Here is a 20,749-nt window from a genome sequence, read left to right as displayed (position 1 = left end):
GTGTGCGTGTGTGTGTGTGTGTGTGTGTGTGTGTGTGTGTGTAGATATATAGGCATACATACATACATATGTGTGTATATATATATATATATATATATATATATATATATGTGTGTGTGTGTGTGTGTGTGTGTGTGTGTGTGTGTGTGTGTGTGTGTGTAGCATTTACTTGATCAATTAATCATTGAGACGAGAATATCGAAAACCAGCAATATCAAAAAATGCTGGAATTTGTTTGTGGAAGATTGCACAATAGCAGGGGTAGAGATTTACCCTTTCCTCATTGTTGTGCCCTCTCAGACTATATATATATATATATATATATATATATATATATATATATATATATATGTGTGTGTGTGTGATATATATATATATATATGTGTGTGTGTGTGTGTGTGTGTGTGTGTGTGTGTGTGTGTGTGTGTGTGTATGTATATAGGTCTACTTTAGTTTATCAAAGTTTCAAACCTTTGAAACCAATATGGCTGAGACCATATGATCGAAGTTTTGAAACTTTAAAAATCAAAATAAATAACCTAAAATTAAATAAAAGCTATTATTTTTACGTTTTTGCAAGGAGGAGGCAAACCATCCCTGCACCCCCCACACCCCCTGCTAATTAAATATACCAACTCTGAGATCACACTACAGTGAGGAAAATAGTTAATCTCCTGTTCCACACTGTACAGTGATCTCAATTCAAATTATTCAAAGTTTCAAAACTTCAATTATATGGTCTCGGCCATATGGGTTTCGAAGTTTTGAAACTTCGATAAACTGAAGTAGACTATATATATATATATATATATATATATATATATATATATATATATATATATATAATAGGGGTGTGGGATGCAGAGGAGAATTTTTTGGAGAGCTGATAATGTGGGGTGTTCAGTCTTCTTGTTTTGAAGTTTTGTTGTTCAACCATACTTATGGCTAATCAACTTAAATTAGATTCTTATATATATATATATATATATATATATATATATATATATATATATATATATATATATAAATTATCATCATCATCACCAACCCCCTTTTTCCTATTTTCTTCATGGGTCAGGGTGTTGTGCCAACTGTTGCCATCTCTCTCGATTCAGTGTCACTCTCCTACCTTCTTCAATAGTCATGCCTGACTATTGCAGGTCTTTTCTAAAACAATTCATCCATCTCTTTGCTGGATTCAGTTGCTTCCTGAGATGGATTCAGTTGCTTCCTCTTGCCTCTTCCTTTCTGTCCAAAATCCTCTTCACCAGATTGTTTTCTGTTTTTCTGCACATATGCCTTAACCACTGCAATCTGTTCTTTATTATTTATTTATTTATTTATTTTATTTTACATTTGTTAAGTGGGTAAGTCCACTGGACACAGGTCCTTTTTCAGTGAAGACCCATGAAGAAAAGCTCCACAAATAAAGTACAATAAAAGTAGATACAAATTAAAATTCAATTAACATAGACAGTAATGTTACATCAATGAAAACTAAGCAATTACAGTTTGAGCTTAGTATGATTTGGCAAGGAAAATATACACCACAGAGTTGGGGAAGGTGTGAGAGTGAGAAAAACAGTTCATTGTGGGGTATGTGGAAAGAAGCAGGTAGGTTATATAGAGTACAGATTAAAGGTTAGAGGTGTCTTTCAAGTATAGTATATTGAGTGTTACAGAATATTTAGTGTTGCAGGAAGAGCTCACACCAAGTATGAGAAGGGTGGGGTTAGTAGTTAGGTAGGTAAGTTGCCTGATGCAGTGGTTAGTTAGCTTTACAACTGTGAGGTAGGTTAACCAGAGCTGGTACAGGAGGATAGCCAAGTATCAGCCAGGTGAGTTTTCAACATATATTTAAAGTGTGTTAATGAAGATTGGGATGCTATACAATGAGGGAGTGAGTTTCATTTTTTGGATATGAAGTTGGAGAAGAGGGAATCATCGGCTGTGTTATTGGCTTTTCTTATCTGTAGAAGTTGCCTGTTACTACAGCAAAGTGTTCTTTATTAGTGTATGGGAGAGTTAGGTTTTGCAGGGCAGGGTTTTTTTTATATAGTAGCAGATGTGGTAGCTCTAGCCAGTTAAGTTGTTTAATGGCTGAGCAATGGTGTGATCTGAAGGGCTATTTTATTATAGCAGATAATGAGTTTATTAGTTTCAGTCTTATTCAAATTTGTGAGTATAGGGGGAGGCATAGAGTAAGGGTAGATATTAGATGAGTGCGTGCAATGGTAGAGTTTGTGTGATTAGTAAGGAATTGTTTATTTCTGTAGAGAAGTCTTTTTATAGATTTTTTTTATGGTCTGGGAGATGTGAATGTCAAATTTCATATTACAGTTGATCCCAGGAGGTTCTGTTTGGATTTTCTCTGCAATTGGAGCTACTTTCACTTCTGCTCTGTCATCGGTTCTTCATCTGTCCCATTGTGTTTATCCTATTACCTGTCTCAGGCACATCATCATCATAATCATCATCATCATCACCTCTAGGTTTCTTAACTTCTCTCCCATCATCACCTCTAACTTTCTCAACTGCTCTCCCTTTATGGCCCAAGTTTCTGTACCATACAGTTGTACTGATCGCACCACTGTTTTGCACACCTTACGTCTCAGCTTCTTTGGCATTCTTCTGTCATACTCTATAGCTGACACTGGTCATTTGGCTGCAGCCTCTCTGATTCTTTGACCTTCTCATTCAGACTTCCCTTCTCCTCAACCACCCCTTCTAGGTACTTGAAGCTATTGACCTGTTCCACTATTTTCCTTTCCATCTCAGTTCTCAGCTTCTTTGATTTATCCCATTTGCTGACATCACTGCTGTCTTACCTGTACTCAGTTTCATCCCATGTGCCTTCAGTTTTGCATTATATTCCCCTATACACACACACACACACACACACACACACACATATATATATATATATATATATATATATATATATATATATATATATGTATGTGTGTGTGTGTGTATGTGTGTGTGTGTGTGTGTGTGTGTGTGTGTGTGTGTATATATATATATATATATATATATATATATATATATATATATATAAAGAGATAGTGATACTAGATATTAAGTTACTAAAAAATATGCATTTTTTGTATTGTAAAAATATTTCTTTTAATGGGAAAAATTGCTTTCCTATGTAATTTACTATCGTTTGGGTCTGTATACGCAGTGAAATGTAACTTAAGTTTGTAATACTGCCTGAGCTGGAAGGAAGATAACAGACATTAAGGCAAAGCACACAAAATGCACTGATTGCATTCACCTACAGTAATTATATTAAAAGAGAAGGCTGTAATCAGTCAAGACAGAGGTATTTACCTCTCTGTAGATGGGGAATAATTGAAAGAAATATTTACCTCTCATTGTGGAGGGGGATTTTGCCTTGAGTAAGGACTCTGGGTGTTTGCTAGCTGGAGGATTTACTCAATGAGCAGTAGGAAGGATACCCAAAGGCACAGATATGGAAATACTTAGAGTTTAACAAAGACTTTTTAGACATTTTTGTTGGAAGTAAAACCTTGATTGAAATGTAAAAAAATGTGTTCCCTTACTAATGATTTGAGTTTGCTTTTGTTTGCTTTTGATTGTAAATAAAGTGCACTGAACTTAAGAACTTTGCCTTAAGTGTGTTTTACTTACTATACCAGTGTTTTTTAGGCAGAGAGAATTTGTTCATTTCACCAGATTACTGTATTTCATTCTTGCTTCACAAACTCCTGGTGCATGTACATTTGAGACTTTGTCCAACCAAGAAGACATAGAAAGACTTGTATAAGATTGAACTGTCACCCTTTGGCTTTGTCCAAATGGAGAAGTTTGTCAAAGCTATTGTAGAAAACAGTACAACCCTGACACAGTTGATGCTCATCATTCAGGTGAAGAATGAATCTACTAACAGACAATTGGTCAGCCTTTAAAAACAGATACACCTATTAATGTCTGTGAAGGCCAATCAAAAGGCTACCCCACCAATAAAAAAATTCGGCCCAGGTGAAAAAATTGAGGCATATTTCATTAACTTCTAGAGATAAACAAGCCAGGGGAAGTGGCCTCAGGATGAGTAGATCAAGATTTTGTCTTCCCAAGTAACATGTGAGGCCATGAATGCTTATATGAACATGGAAGATACAAACCTTTTGGACGATAATTAACTGAAAAATGTACGGGTTGCTAGGGCTTGTGTATCTTTAGAAACACAACATTTAACACCGATAAAGCAGTAAGAACTTAAATGTCTTATTTAAAACATGTTTAAAACTTATGGCTAGTACCAGAAATGGACAATAACAGTAAAATTATATTAACTGTTGACAAATTCAAGAAGTAATCCAAAATAATCTGCATAAATGGACTGATAAGTTTGTGGTATTAATTAAAATATTGCTAGTGAATGAAGTCTTGTGCAGAACTTGGTAAGCTAAGCCTATACCTAGAAATGTGCAGTAAATAGTTACCAGCAAATATCTAGAAAATGTAAATAAGAGAAATATGTTCAAATGTAGGAAGAATGGACATACTGATAAAATTATTTAACCAGTAATTCTGTATATAACAAAATGTTATTTTTAATCGAGCTCCTAGCAATGAAAATGTAACTTCTAAGCAACATGCTAATAGTGAAATTGTACTTGAAGAATGTATAAAATAATTGTTAGATCAGAAGAGTTAGCATACTGTCTCTGCACCATGAGTAAGTTAGCTAGTACTGATGAATGGAAAGGAACTGAAGAGGTTACTAGATTTTGGGAGTATGGTCACACTTATTAAGGAAGCTTATGTTTTTAAGCATTAAACTTATGAAAAGAGAAAGGGAGACGTGACATTTTTCTAGTGATAAGTAAAAATACAATTTAACACATGTAGAAATGCAGTCAGCATTGGATAAAATCCCACATCCTGTAGCTATAGTTCTTAGTGTAACACACGATGTTGCTTTAAGTCAAACTTTCCTCCCTGTTCCAAGCACTTACTTTTGAAACTGGGGGGGGGGGTCTAGGGAGCCCATTTGTAGACTCTCTGGCCTGAATATACCTCAAGAAATAGGGGAAGTAAGATCCATATCAGTATTCTTAGCTGAAGAGGCTATACACTCCACATCACATTATTGTACTAATGAAAATGTTTATGCATGGCAGCTTTTCAGATAAGTAACAAATATTTTAAGAAAGTACAGTAGAAGAGTAACACATTAAGCAGGCCAGAAAAAAAAAAGAAAAACAGGTACTTTTTCCGTTAAACCCCTACCACTTTGCTAAGTGCTGTACTTAATGTTTAATACAAGGAATCCATGACTTCAGATGTTTGAATGTTATCATTAAACACGTCTTCAAAACAGTAGAACATTTTGGAATTGCTGCTTTGGATGGTTTATTTTATCAAAAATACACACATGCATATATGTGTGTGTGTGTGTGTGTGTGTGTGTGTGTGTGTGTGTGTGTGTGTGTGTGTGTGTGTGTGTGTGTAGTTCTCCTTTGCAGTTCATTTCCCGACAAACATTTTCTTTAGACCCTTGAATATTTCACAGATAATAGGTAAAGAAAGTTCTTTTTAATGAGGATGAGGTCTACCTATTTTGTACTCCACTGTCTGTTCTGTATATAACATGCGTCTCAGAAATGTGGACCGTCTCTTTGCCTGCCCATTGTCTGTTTACATTGTTGTGAAGACAGTTACCTTCCGTTTATCCTTTTGTCTTTAACATATACGACGTGTAGACATTTTATTCTGATAAAAATATGAAACAGGCAGTCTGAAACAAATCTGAGAGTATGCTGGATTTATTGTACTGAGCCACAAATTTTTAAATCACTTATATTTATGATTCATGCATACTATTTTAGATGAGCGTAGGCAGTTTAGACTTTTTACACAAGATTAAAAAATCACTTGTGTTTGTTTATTTCATGGTACTTTTCCTGCCGAGATTTCAGTTAAAAAATTAATTACTTTACAGGGTAAATAAGGACAGAGAAGAAATGCTAAACCAGATATTAGTTTTGAAACCTTTTAGAAGACTTGCGGTGAAGCTTGCATGTAGTCACATTTTATAGGGGCACTTGAGGATGGACAAAGCCAAAGTAAAACTTTACCCATGTTCTACTGGCTTGATGGAATGAAAAGACGTTAATTTCTATGCAGCATGCCAAGGCTGTCAAGACTGCACCACATCCCTGGTTCAGCTGTCTGCTGACACCAATGACTACTATTGATGTCCATTTGAAGCAGACAGCCATGGTTTTTATAGGTCTATTAGTAAAGTCTAGTAATTATCAGTATATTCCAGTGATTACCAACTATACTACTAAGTTTCCTGAAGTGGTACAATTACAAAAAGTCAATTCAAAGTCAATAGTCAAATAGCTAGTATTACCTGTCTCCTGGGTAGGGATACTCAAGGAAATGCTCACAGACCAGGGAACTCCATTTATGTCCAGGATTATGCAATAATGTTGATTAGGGGCAGGGGAAGAGTTAGCGCTAAGGTTAAGGTTAGCACACATGAGTATGATGGTGGTGGAAGAGGTGAAGCCTTAACCATAACCCTAACCCTACACATAATGTTACTAAAAACCCTTTCCCTAACAGTATCACTGCCAAGATAACACTTTATCTTGGTTTTGCAGCTGGGACTTAAAATCCCCAGGTAAAGGAGTATTCCCTATATATATCGAAATACTTAAAGATCGACTTTCAGTATCTCAAGACCAAAATTTCAGAAGTGCAGCTAATCGAAACTGCACTTTACTGAATTTTGTATTATCAAATCTGCTGTTGGGTTGGTATGTTCTGGTTTGTGTTTTCAGTGGATTCTGGTCTGGGAGTTAGATATGGCAGACTATGTGTGGCTGTGTATGGAGATTCAGGTAAGTTGGAAGTGTTTAAGGGTTTTTGGTAGGGTTTTTTGTGTTTTAGTGTTGTGGGAAGTTTTGGGTGTTGGATGGGTTAGAAGGGTGAGTGTGTGTTACTGCTGAATGTGGTGTGTTTTTTGAATGTGCAGTATGTGTGTTTTTTATGTGTATGTGTGATGGTGTGTGAAGTAAGTGTAGGGTAATTTTTTGTGTATTTTGTGGTAGTGCGACCTCAGAGTTGGTATATATAAATAGCGTGGGTGTGGGGGGAGCAGGGGGGTTTGCCTCCCTTGCTTATTCCTAGGTTTTCTAGGTTTGTGTATTTAGTGTTTTAGTTAAAGTTTAGGGGGAGGTGGTGCTTGTGCTTTTGTTGTGGATGTTATATTAGAAAACTGAATAAAAACCACAAATTGCGTTGATAAGCTTACAAAAACAAAAAAGCAGGCAACGTGTCAGCTAAATCCACAAAGACGAACCACCACTTAGAAGTATGAAATGATCGCAAGCTTTATGCCAAAAGTAAAACTGTATTAAAATGTTAGCGCTTTCGTTTAAATGAATATTAAACTTCTTCAGACATCATTTTAAATTTTCCCCCCATTTTAAATATAGTTCCTTATAGTGACATCCTTTCCTCTTAATCAAGTAGCATTTCATTTAAAGCAATATTCAGTTTTAAAAAAACAATGCTGCCCCATTCATGCATATGAAACCTTATTCAACTCTAAATTAATTATAAATTATCTATTTATTTCCTTTGTGAAACACATTTATTTTATCTTACTTCTTTTTAACGCATTAAGCTTCAAGATTGGAGTTATAGAACTCTGTTCATTGATTCCTGGCCAGCTGTGTGCTTGTAACCTTACTTGCCATTCAAGCTCTCTCAATTCTAATAACAAGCCCAATGCTTTTTTATTATCTATTACTGCGCTGTCAATAATGGTGTAGCTAAATTGGTGCCCTGGATGGTCTTTTACATGCTTTGCTAAGGCATTAGATAAATTAATTTTTCTAATGGCATATTCATGCTCATATACACATTGGGAGAATTTTCTCTCCATTTTTCCTATGTAAAAAGTTAAACATAATTTGCACTTATTTAAATATACCACTGCCTTAGATTCACAACTGTATTTTCCTTTTATCATATATTTTTTGTTTCTTAAAATAAACTCATTATTAATTTCTATTTCGTGGCACCATTTACATGCACCACACCTCCTCATGCCATGCAGGACAACTTCACTTTAGTTCTCTTTATACTGAATTCATTCTTTTAAATTTTTCCCTCTCCTGTTAACAATACATGGCTTTACACCTAATATGTTTCTAAATTATTCTTCTTCATTTAATATAACCCCGTTTTTTTCAAAAATCCATTTAAGTAGTCCGAAGTCTTCACTATATGTTATAACTTATTATTATTTCTTTCAACTATATCTTGTATTCTGTGTGAATCAGGGTTATCTATTATTGTTTCTTCTATATCATGTGTCCACATTTCACTTAAAATGTTTTCCTTATGTAAAATGGGTTTAAAATAACCTATGTCTCTTTTGATTCTGACTTCTATGATTTCATCAATGAATTCACCTGGGTATGCCCTAGCACAAAACATAGACTGTAAATTGATGCATTCTTCAATGAAGTCTTGTTCTTTTGTTATCATCTGGGCAGCTCTAACTACCTGCCCTTTTATCACAGATCTTTTTTGGTGTGCTGGATGGGAACTGTTATAGTGCAATAAACTGTTCAAATAAGTTTCCTTCCTGTATATCTGAGCTATGTATCTTTCCTCTATGTTGTCTTTTATGAGTTTAATATCTAAATATTCCATAAAATCAAGCCTAACTTTCCATGTGAATTTCAAAAAGGTTGTTGTTCCATTAATATACTTCAGAAATTCTTCTAGGATGCTTCTAGGCCCTTTCCAAATTATACATATATTATCCTGGAATCTGAAATAAGATTTAAGATATTTATGGAACTCAGTATTAAACACATATTTCCTTTCCCAATATGCCATGATGGTATTCACATATGCTCCCTCACATGGTGATCCCATTGTGATGCCTCTATTTTGCAAGTAGTAGTTACCATTAAACCCAACATAATTGTTGTTCAAGACTAATTCTGGCATCTCTACTAATAAAGTAGCTTTATCCTGGGGTATGCCATTTGTATTTAACATCCCATTAGTCCATTCAACTCCTATATCCTGCGGAATGACTGTATATAAGTCTCATACATCAATAGTGACCAATATGTCTTCCTTGTCATAGTCTATGCTATTCATATGTTGTAAAAAGGACCAAGAATCCTTACATATTTGCTCTTCATTTCTCAGAATGTGTTTTAATTCAAAATCAATGTATTTCGCACATGCTAATATGATGGAATCTCTTTCATCGACTAGTGATTGCATAGGTGGATTGTTAATAGATTTATGTATTTTTAGTGTTTCAGAAAATACTGGAACGCTAGGAGGTGAAACATTTAAATAATTGTACAAATCTATATCAATCCTTCTATCTATAAACATGTCATTTAATTGCATGTAAACTTTTTTGTATGCCCCATTCAATCCATTTAAGGAAACTTTTTGATACGTATCCGTATCCAAGATGCCTTGCATTCTGTTGTTGTTGTCATATAAATCCATGATGACTGCGCCCCCACCCTTATTCGGTTTCATTATTCGTATTTTTTCTTTCTGTAAATGTGATAATGTGAACTGTTCATTTTCACTTAAGTTGTTCACAATTTTCTTGTCATATTTATACTTATTCAAGTTCTTAAGATCTATTTCACATATCTTTTCATAAACTGACAATCGAGGATGGAGGGGTGGGTTGTATGTACTACTAATACTATACATACTACTATGTCTCAGTATTCTACTTTTGTACAACAATTTAAAATTAATTTTCCTTAAATATAATTTTAAATCTAAAACAGTGTTCGTGAAATTGCTTTGTACTGTGGGCACAAATGTCATCCCTTTAGCAAGTAAATCTGCTACTTCACCATCAACATGCACATTTGAAAAATTGTATACTATAAAATCTTCATTTTCATTTCGCACTATAACACAATCATTTTCACTTCTAATGTTACAATCAACACCAACAATGCTGATCATGTAATTTTGTTCATATTCATAAACATTCAAGTCCTCCTATGTTTGTTTTTGGGCCTCGCCCCTTGAAACCCTGCTTGTTGCTGGTTTACATATTGTTGTGGGTTGTTTTTATTGTTTTTAATCCTCTCCAATCTCCTGAAGGCTGGGTAGTTTTGGTTATAGAAATTCTGGTTATCACTATGACTCTCCATTTCTCCAGCTTCTGTTATACTTTCATATGCTGCTCTTTTTTTTTGTTTATATTTTTATTATTGTTTATTTTTTTATTATTGATTCTGGGAAATTGGGGGTCTCAGATATGCTAAACCATTTGCATATTTGTTTATATCTCTTTCCAATTTACCAATCTTTCCACTCTTAAGCCTTTCAATATGTTGGTCTATACTACTGTAAATTCAAATATGTTCATATTTTCATTACTCATATTGATTGTCTTCCCTAATGGCATTATCCAAAACTGCCACCTCTTTGCTCAATTCATCTATTACTTTTTTGTTGTTTTTACAAGCAATTCTAGCAATTCGTAACCATATGTATCAAATAGATTGAGCAAATCAATGTGCAATGTAGAGTTTTCTATCAGCACTGTGGGGAAGCGCCGCATATGCAACCCCTTGGGAATGACTTTCACTCTCCAATTGTAATTTTTACATTGCATGAGCTTGTTATCAAAGTCGGAGAGCTTACCATTTTTAGTACCTTCTCCTTGAGTTTCTTTGAAAGAGAATGCTGTTGTTAACCAGTCATTTAATTTTGGCACCTCTCTCCTCACGCCATTGTTGTTAAAATTCAGTCGATTCTCTTCCATTGCGCATGCTCTGTTTCCTTGATTCACACCATAGTTAGTCTGTAGCTCCTCAATGATGTTCACTCTGCTGGACTCAGGAAAACTATGTTGTGACCTAAGGCATTGTGGTGTAAAGTCAAACATGACTTCTGAATTAATGCTGCTAGTTGTATTGATGTTTTGAGCGTGCTGCCTGCCAAAGTTACCAGTATTTCCGCTCATACCCATCTTTTCATAGATGTTGTCAATCCGTTGTGTCATCTGCATGATTAGGGCTGTTAACAGTCCTATAGACCCTTCGGTCCGTCCGTTTACTGGTCGGTCATTAGATAAATTGTTCTCTTGGGAATCAGTCGACCTGTTGCTACTTTCCATGACAAACTGAATAAAAACCACAACCTGTGTTGATAAGCTTACAAAAACAATAAAGCAGGCAACATGTCAGCTAAATCCTCAAAGACAAACCCCCACTTAGAAGTATAAAATGATCGCAAGCTTTATTCCAAAAGTAAAACTGTATTAAAATGTTAGCGCTTTCGTTTAAATGAATATTAAACTTCTTCAGACATCATTTTAAAATTTTCCCCCCATTTTAAATACAATTCCTTATAATGACATAATTTCCTCTTAATCAAGTAACATTTCATTTAAAGCAATATTCAGTTTTAAAAAACAATGTTGACCCATTCATGCATATGAAACCTTATTCAACTCTAAATTCATTATAAATTATCTATATATTTCCTTTGTGAAACACATTTATTTTATCTTACTTCTATTTAATGCATTAAGCTTCAAGGTTGGAGTTATAGAACTCCATTCATTGATTCCTGGCCAGCTGTCTGCTTGTAACCTTACTCGCCATTCAAGCTCTCTCAATTCTAATAACAAGCCCCATGCTTTTTTATCATCCATTACTACGCTGTCAATAATGGTGTAGCTAAACTGGTGCCCTGGATGGTCTATTACATGCTTTGCTAAGGCATTAGATAAATTAATTCAATTAATCTTGAAGCTTAATGCATTAAAAAGAAGTAAGATAAAATAAATGTGTTTCACAAAGGAAATAAATAAATGATTTATAATAAATTTAGAGTTGAACAAGGTTTCATATGCATGAATGGGGCAGCATTGTTTTTTAAAACTGAATATTGCTTTAAATGAAATGTTACTTTATTAAGAGGAAATGATGTCGCTATAAAAAATTGCATTTAAAATGGGGGGAAAAATTAAAAATGATGTCTGAAGAAGTTTAATATTCATTTAAACGAAAGCGCTAATATTTTAATACAGTTTTACTTTTGGAATAAAGCTTGCAATCATTTTATACTTCTAAGTGGTGGTTCATCTTTGTGGATTTAGCTGACACGTTGCTTGCTTTTTTGTTTTTGTAAGCTTATCAATGCAATTTGTGGTTTTTATTCAGTTTGTCATGAAAAGTAGTAACAGGTTGACTGATTCCCAAGAGAACTATTTATCTAATGGCCGACCAGTAAATGGAGGGACCGAAGGGTCTATAGGACAGTTAACAGCCCTAATTATGCAGCTGACACAACGGATTGACAACGTCTATCAAAAGATGGGTATGAGTGGAAATACTGGCAAATTTGGCAGGCAGCCTGCTCTAAACATCAGTACAACAAGCAGCATTAATTCAGAAGTCACATTTGACTTTACACCACAATGCCTTAGGTGACAACATAGTTTTCCTGGGTCCAGCAGAGTGAACATCAATGAGGAGCTACAAACTAACTATGGTGTGAATCAAGGAAACGGAGCATGCACAATGGAAGAGAATTGACTGGATTTTAACAACAATGGTGTGAGAGAAAGGTGCTGAAATTAAATGACTGGTTAACAACAACATTCTCTTTCAAAGAAACTCAAGGAGAAGGGACTATAAATGGTAAGCTCTCTGACTTTGATAACAAGCTCATGCAATGTAAAAAATTACAATTGTAGAATGCTTACCTAGGTAAATGCATGAGAGTGAAAGTCATTCCCAATGGGTTGCATACGTGGCGCTTCCCCACAGGGCTGATAGAAAACTCTGCGTTGCACATTGATTTGCTCAAGCTATTTGATAGATTTGGTTACGAATTGCTAGAATTGCTTGTAAAAAACAACAAAAAAGTAATAGATGAATTGAGCAAAGAAGTGGCAGTTTTGGATAATGCCATTAGGGAAGACAATCAAAAAGACAGGGAAATCAGACAAAAAGACAGGGAAGCATTAATTTCATATGGAATGTATGAGGTTATTTTAATTAATTAATTGATGAATTATTTGTTGATCAGCTGATATGGAACATTACTATTTAAAGGGATGATGTATAATTGTATTATTTGATCCTTGAAAAAGCCTGGTAGAGCACCGGGTGAAAGCACTTGGTTATATATTTTATATTCATTAAACTTTTGTTTTGAAGAGTTGCTGTTATTCTTGGCGGTCTCCGGGTCCTGTGCTGGTGGATATTTTGGAGTTACTTGGTTTTGTTGCTGCATTGACTTGGTTCGTGGTTCGTAGCTTATATCCATGGCAGAAGGAACGGAGCAGGCTAGTGAACTCAGCACACCGGAAATACTGAGGGACAGTAGTGACGAAAGGCCAGTTACTCGGGCTGAGTTCAATCAGTTGTTGGTGCTGTTATCGCAGTTAACGAACACTATCCAAACAAAGGACAAAATTGTGGATGCGGATATACCTTGCAACCAGCTGCAGCTAACGGAGATATCAAAGAAGCACAATGCACCCGCTTGTTCGGTAACAGCGACCATTGGGGTTGCTGAGCCCTCCGGTAGCAGGAATCACAACAACACCCTTATTACAGGGGCAGGTAAGCAAGGTTGCACTTTAGGGAACATCCGTAATGGAACATCGGAGGTTTTTAACTTTGACAGTTGGGCTGGTCAATGTTTTCATTTCCAGCAAGGTACTGTAATTAATGCTACTCATGACAATGTTGAAAGTACCTTTGGTACTTTCTGAGACAAACTTTATAATTTAAAAAGCAAACAGCTTGAAATTGATTATCTAAGAGAATGTGTACGAGTGAAACGCATCCCGAAAGGTTTGCGTTTATACAAATTCATGAACAACATCCAACCGGGAACAGGGTTATATGAGAAATTATGTACAGTCTTTGATAATGCAGGTTTGGAAATGTTAAATCTAATGATTCTTGATTATGAAAGTAAAACGGAAGTGTTGTTAAAAGATTTGAATATACTAAATGAAAAAATGACTGATGATAATAATTTTACAAGTATAAAGAGAAATTATGAAAGAATGTTTGTGGAGGTTGATCAATTTTGTGGAAAAATTTTAAACTGGAAAATCAAGAAACTGGACAGGGATTTGTTGGAATATAGGGAGGGAAAGGCCTAACCGAATCCCATTAGGGGAGGGAAAGGGCAGGTTGCTGTTCAGATGTGTAGTAGGGAAGAGGAGGAGGAAAGTAATCCTAATGTAATTGATTATAATAACATAACAGACTCACCCAGACGAAGTGAAAGACTAATGGAGAGAAACAAGAAACATCTAGCCCAGGATTTTCAATACCCCCCCGGCAGACAGGGGAAGGGGTCAATTATCAACAGAGGGTATGGAACGAATCATTCAACCAAACATAGAATTAGAACTAACCACACTGGCTGTAGACTTGCACTTAAAAAAGCAGATAGTTTACAGAGAAAAATAGTTTTTCTATTTTTAATTACACTGAAATGATTCCTACGCACACATATTTTAGTTTGTTTGAGAAAGGGCTCCATTATGTCCCTCTCAAAACAATTAATATCACTGAGTCATTAGTGGATTTGAAGATGTTTTTAAGACAAATGAATCTAAAGTTATTCTTTAAAGGGAAAACCAAACCTGACTGTAGTTTAAGTAGAACTAGCATTTTTAACCCGCCGAACCACCCTATTCTGAATATATTTGGGGAATTAGTGGAGAAGGACTTGAGGCACATGACACCAAACTTACGAAGTTCTCAGTTTAGTAACTTAGAATACAAAGAATGGGATTTGATGCAAAGGTTGAAAAAAGAACATTGCAGAATTATGAAACCAGACAAGGGGGGAGGGGTAGTATTGATGTATGAGGTGGACTATGACGCCCATATTTATGAAATGTTGCAAAAGGAAGATCAATATGAAATATCATCTATAAATGAAATCAATATAGCCCACTCCAAAATTAAGTACTTGTTATATGACCATCTGTTACAAGGTGTCATTAACGAGAGTCTTTACAATTTTTTATATGTGGACAGACCCAGGATCCCAGTTATTTTTGGGATTCCAAAAATGCATAAAGGGCTAGAAGAATTGAAGTTTAGACCAATAGTGGCAGGGTCGGGAAGTATAACTGAACCACTGGCTAAGTTTATTGATGAAAAACTGAAAGTTTTTATGTCCACGATTGAAAGTATATGCAAGGACTCTTGGGAATTTTTAAGGGACATTAAACAGGAATGGTTTAACACCCAGTTATGGATGGTAACGGTAGACATTATAGAACTATTTCCCAGTATACTACACCAAATAGGTTTGGAATGGTTTGGTGAGGTTTTAACTAAAGAGACAGGTTTGGATAATAGGAATATTAATCTAATGATGGAATTCATGGAAATTATACTGGAAAACAATTTTATGTTGTTTAAAGGTGAATTCTATAGGCAAAGAAAAGGGGTGGCGATGGGAACCCCTTGTGCCACGGTTTATGCCAATCTGGTGTTGTATTACTGGGAACAAAAATACATATTGAATAGTTCTTGGAAGGGAAAGATAAAATTTTATAAAAGATACCTGGATGATATCTGTCTACTATGGTCTGGTACAGAGGAAGAATTAAAAAGTTTTATACAGTTTATTAATTCAAGTACAGGTTTTCTGAGTTTCACTCATGAGATGAATTTGAATGAATTACACTATCTGGATATTAAATTAACGAAAGATTATATTAATTCTTGCTTCCAATCGCAAATTTACAGGAAACCCACTTTTTCCAATGCCTACTTACACTTTGAGAGTGGGCACCCTTTTTACCAAAAAAAGGGAATTATTAAGGGGCAAGTAATTAGAGCTTCAAGGATGTCTAGTGTATTGGAAATTTTCAATAAAGAAACACTCATTCTTAAAGAATTATTTTTGGAAAAGGGGTACCCTGAACATTTGATAGATAATATAATTCATGAAGTGAGAAATAATAGAGAAACAAAATACCCACCTTTATTAGGGTTAGGTAGAGCATTGAGGCAAGTGGAGCCACAAAGGAAGAGTTCCGAGGTTGGGAACAAGAATAATTTCATGTATACATTTTCCAATAAGGCACAGGAGCTGGAATCGATCATTATTAAATATTGGCCGATTTTAGGAGTGAATGAAGAACTGAAATATTTTTTTGTTGAGAAACCTCACTTTATAAGAAGGAGAGGGGTTAATTTAAAAGAATGGTTTGAAAGAAAGGAAAATGCTAACATGAATAAGAAGAAAAAGGGGACATTCAAATGTAATCACTGTAACCAATGTACTGCTATGTTAAATCAGGGCATTTTTTATCTTCCCCATAGGAAATTTGAGATAAGATCTGACAATTACTATAATTGTGCATCAAAAGGAGTAGTATACTTAGGGGTCTGTATATTCTGTTTATGTTTTTATGTTGGTAAAACAGAGATACCCCTAAGAAGAAGGGTATACGAGCATCTTTATGACATCTCGAAGAAGAAGGAAACAAATGCTTTTTTTAAGCACTCCCAGACATGCAAAGAAATGGTATTAAGGTTCATGGTGTTAGAGCAGGTTATACCGGAATTAAGAGGGGGGAGTTGGGAAACATTGCTTGAATACCATGAACTTTATTGGCAGTTGAAACTCAATGCTACTAGGTTTCCAGGACTGAATGACAATATCAATATTGCCCCAGTGTTAAAATTAAGAAGGGCCAGACTCTAATATATTTAGGATGGGGTGTCATGGTTTATTTGTTAGGATTTAAATAAAAGAAAACCTCTTAAAAGTTTATTAGGGGATGTTTGGGTTACAGTTTTTAATGTTAGGGATGTTGTTTGTTTTAATGTACTCTGTTTGCCACATATATATATATATATATATATATATATATATATTTTTTTTTTTTTTTTTACTGTGTGTGAAAAGAATGAAAGACAGGGAAGCATTAATTTCATATGGAATGTATGAGGTTATTTTAATTAATTAATTGATGAATTATTTGTTGATCAGCTGATATGGAACATTACTATTTAAAGGGATGATGTATAATTGTATTATTTGATCCTTGAAAAAGCCTGGTAGAGCACTGGGTGAAAGCGCTTGGTTATATATTTTATATTCATTAAACTTTTGTTTTGAAGAGTTGCTGTTATTCTTGGCGGTCTCCGGGTCCTGTGCTGGTGGATATTTTGGAGTTACTTGGTTTTGTTGCTGCATTGACTTGATATTGGGAAAGGAAATATGTGTTTAATACTAAGTTCCATAAATATCTTAAATCTTATTTCAAATTCCAGGACGATATAAGTATAATTTGGAAAGGGCCTAGAGGCATCCTAGAAGAATTTCTGGAGTATATTAATGGAACAACAACCTTTTTTGAAATTCACATGGAAAGTTAGGCTTGATTTTATGGAATATTTAGATATTAAACTCATAAAAGACAACATAGAGGAAATATACATAGCTCAGATATACAGGAAGGAAACTTATTTGAACAGTTTATTGCACTATAACAGTTCCCATCCAGCACACCAAAAAAGATCTGTGATAAAAGGGCAGGTAGTTAGAGCTGCCCGGATGATAACAAAAGAACAAGACTTCATTGAAGAATGCAGCAATCTACGGTCTATGTTTTGTGCTAGGGCATACCCAGGTGAATTTATTGATGAAATCATAGAAGTCAGAATCAAAAGAGTCAGAATCAAAAGAGACATAGGTTATTTTAAACCCATTTTACATAAGGAAAACATTTTAAGTGAAATGAGGACACATGCTATAGAAGAAGCAATAATAGATAACCCTGATTCACACAGAATACAAGATGTAGTTGAAAGAAATAATAATAGGTTCTCAGAAGCACTGATTATAACATATAGCGAAGACTTCAGACTACTTAAATGGATTTTTGAAAAAAACTGGGTCATATTACACGAAGAAGAAGAGTTTAGAAACATATTAGGTGTAAAGCCATGTAGTGTTAACAGGAGAGGGAAAAATTTTAAAGAATTAATTCAGTATAAAGAGAATTATAGTGAAGGTATCCTGCGTGGCATGAGGAGGTGTGGTGCATGTAAATGGTGCCACAAAATAGAAATTAATAATGAATTTATTATAAGAAACAAAAAATATATGATAAAAGGAAAATACAGTTGGGAATCTAAGGCAGTGGTATATTTAAGTAAGTGCAAATTATGTTTAGCTTTTTACATAGGAAAAACATAGAGAAAATTCTCCCAACGTGTTTATGAGCATGAACATGCCATTAGAAAAATTAATTTATCTAATGCCTTAGCAAAGCATGTCAAAGACCATCCAGGGCACCAATTTAGCTACACCATTATTGACAGCGTAGTAATAGATGATGAAAAAGCATTGGGCTTGTAATTAGAATTGAAAGAGCTTGAATGGAAAGTATGGTTATAAGCAGACAACTGGCCAGGAATCAATGATCGGAGTTCTATAACTCTAATCTTGAAGCTTAATGCTTTAAAAAGAAGTAAGATAAAATAAATGTGTTTCACAAAGGAAATAAATAGATAATTTATAATGAATTTAGAGTTGAATAAGGATTCATATGCATGAATGGGGCAGCATTGTTTTTTAAAACTGAATATTGCTTTAAATGAAATGTTACTTTATTAAGAGGAAATGATGTAACTACAAGGAATTGTATTTAAAATGGGGGGAAAAATTTAAAATGATGTCTGAACAAGTTTAATATTCATTTAAACGAAAGCGCTAACATTTTAATACAGTTTTACTTTTGGAATAAAGCTTGCGATCATTTTATACTTCTAAGTGGTGGTTCGTCTTTGTTGATTTAGCTAACACATTGCCTGCTTTTTTGTTTTTGTAAGCTTATCAACGCAGTTTGTGGTTTTTATTCAGTTTGTCATGGAAAGTAGCAACAGGTCGACTGATTCCCAAGAGAACAATTTATCTAATGACTGACCAGTAAATGGAGGGAACGAAAGGTCTATAGGACAGTTAACAGCCCTACTCATGCATCTGACACAATGGATTGACAACATCTATGAAAAGATGGGTATGAGCAGAAATACTGGTAACTTTGGCAGGCAGCCCGCTCAAAACATCAGTACAATGAGCAGCATTAATTCCGAAGTCATGTTTGACTTTACACCACAATCCCTTAGGTCACAGCATAGTTTTCCTGGGTCCAGCAGAGTGAACATCAATGAGGAGCTACAAACTAACTATGGTGTGAATCAAGGAAAGGGAGCATGCACAATGGAAGAGAATCGACCTAAGTTTAACAACAACAGTGTGAGGAGAGAGGTGTGAAAATTAAATGACTGGTTAACAACAGCATTCTCTTTCAAAGAAACTCAAGGCGAAGGCATTATAAACGGTAAGCTCTCCGACTTTGATAACAAGCTCATGCAATGTAAAAAAATACAAATGGAGAGTGAAAGTCATTCCCAAGGGGTTGCATATGTGTGCTTCCCCACAGTGCTGATAGAAAACTCTGCATTGCACATTGATTTGCTCAAGCTATTTTATAGATTTGGTTAAGAATTGCTAGAATTGCTTGTAAAAAACAACAAAAAAGTAATAGATGAATTGAGCAAAGAGGTGGCAGTTTTGGATAATGCCATTAGGGAAGACAATCAATATGAGCAATGTAAATATGAACATCTTCGAATTTACAATGGCATAGACCAACATATTGAAAGGATTAAGAGTGGAAAGATTGGTAAATTGGAAAGATATATAAACGAATATGCAAATGGTTTAGCATATCCGAGACCTCCAATTTCCCAGAATCGGAACAACAATAATAAAAATATAAACAAAAAAAAAAGAGCAGCACATGAAAGTATAACAGAAGCTGGAGAAATGGAGAGTCATAGTGATAACCAGAATTTCTATAACCAAAACTACCCAGCCTTGAGGAGATCGAAGAGGATTAAAAACAATAAAAACAACCCGCAACAATATGTAAACCAGCAACAAGCGGGGTTTCAAGGGGCGAGGCCCAAAAACAAACATTGGAGGACTTGAATGTTTATGAATATGAACAAAATTACATGATCAGCATTGTTGGTGTTGATTCTAACATTAGAAGTAAAAATGAATGTGTTATAGTGTGAAATGAAAACGAAGATTTTATAGTATACAATTTTTCAAATGTGCATGTTGATGGTGAAGTAGCAGATTTACTTGCTAAAGGGATGACATTTGTGCCCACAGTACAAAGCAATTTCATGAACACTGTTTTAGATTTAAAATTATATTTAAGGAAAATTAATTTGAAATTGTTGTACCAAAGTAGAATACTGAGACATAGTAGTATGTATAGTATTAGTAGTACATACAACCCACCCCTCCATCCTCGATTGTCAGTTTATGAAAAGAAATGTGAAATGGATCTTAAGAACTTGTTTAAGTATAAATATGACAAGAAAATTGTGAACAACTTAATTGAAAATGAACAGTTCACATGATCACATTTACAGAAAGAAAAAATATGAATAACAAAACCGGATAAGGGTGTGGGGGGGGGGGGGGCAGTCATCATGGATTTATATGAATACAAATGAATGCAAGGCATCTTGGATACGGATACGTATCAAAAAGTTTCCTTAAATGAATTGAATGGGGCAGACAAAAAAGTTTCCATGCAATTAAATGACATGTTTATAGATAGAAGGATTGATACAGATTTGTACAATTATTTAAATGTTTCACCTCC

The sequence above is a fragment of the Protopterus annectens genome, chromosome 14.part0 (genome assembly GCF_019279795.1).
Source record: "Protopterus annectens isolate FY-2018-M chromosome 14.part0, PAN1.0, whole genome shotgun sequence".
In the NCBI taxonomy this organism is placed as follows: domain Eukaryota; kingdom Metazoa; phylum Chordata; order Ceratodontiformes; family Protopteridae; genus Protopterus; species Protopterus annectens.
The sequence above is the reverse complement of the archived record's forward strand: the minus strand, read 5'-3'. Positions refer to the sequence as shown.